The following is a 1,259-nucleotide window of genomic DNA, read 5'->3' on the forward strand; positions in this document are numbered from 1 at the left end:
TAGTAAGTTAGTAAGTTAGTAAGTTAGTAAGTTAGTAAGTTAGTAAGTTAGTAAGTTAGTAAGTTAGTAAGTTAGTAAGTTAGTAAGTTAGTAAGTTAGTAAGATAGTTAGTTAGTTAGTTAGTTAGTTATTTAGTTAGTTAGTTAGTTAGTTAGTTAGTTAGTTAGTTAGTTAGTTAGTTAATTAGTAAGTTAGTTAGTTAGTTAGTTGGTTAGTTAGTTAGTTAGTTAGTTAGTTAGTTAGTTAGTTAGTAAGTTAGTTAGTTAGTTAGTTAGTTAGTTAGTTAGTTAGTTAGTTAGTTAGTTAGTTAGTTAGTTAGTTAGTTAGTTAGTTAGTTAGTTAGTTAGTTAGTTAGTTAGATAGATAGTTTGTTAGTTAGTTACTTACTTACTTACTTACTTACTTACTTACTTACTTACTTACTTACTTACTTACTTACTTACTTACTTACTTACTTACTTACTTACTTACTTACTTACTTACTTACTTACTTACTTACTTACTTACTTACTTACTTAATTATTTAGTTATTTATTACATTAGTTACTTAGTTAGCCCGTTCTACTAATTAATTACTAATTTATTCATTTTAATAAACTATTTAAATTATATTTACTGCTTGACTTGTAATTACTTAGTTTTCATTTGTTAACTACAAATTTGTTTAATATAAATATTTAATGAGATAAATTAAAATTGTTCTAAACATTATTAAGTTAAAATGATTTAATGATTTCATATTTAGTTTCCTGCTTAAAAACAAATAAATTTAAACAAAATTTAAATAATTTTAAAATAAATCTTTTTGTTTTTGAAGTTATCTTAACTCTAGCGATAGCATTACATGCATTACAATCTGTTACTTTTAATCGTGATTAATTAAAAAACATTTTATTATTTTATTACAAAATGTGTTATTTTAAACAAATCAAATAAATAATTGCCTTATTTTAAGCGAGACTTAGATCTTATATATATACAATTATTTAAATTGATTTGCAAAATGTTCAGATCAAAACAACTATTAACACTTAGAGCGATTAGGGACAATTTATGAATATAAAATTACTGACTTAATGCAGGAAAATTTAAATTTTTATTATAGGAATATTGAACTTGCACTTAACTTGAACTAGAACAGAACTAGAACAGAACTAGAACAGAACTAGAAGAGAACTACAACAGAACTAGAACAGAACTAGAACAGAACTAGAACAGAACTAGAACAGAACTAGAACAGAACTAGAACAGAACTAGAA

The sequence above is a fragment of the Lucilia cuprina genome, chromosome 5, assembly GCF_022045245.1.
Source record: "Lucilia cuprina isolate Lc7/37 chromosome 5, ASM2204524v1, whole genome shotgun sequence".
Taxonomy (NCBI): Eukaryota; Metazoa; Arthropoda; class Insecta; order Diptera; family Calliphoridae; genus Lucilia; species Lucilia cuprina.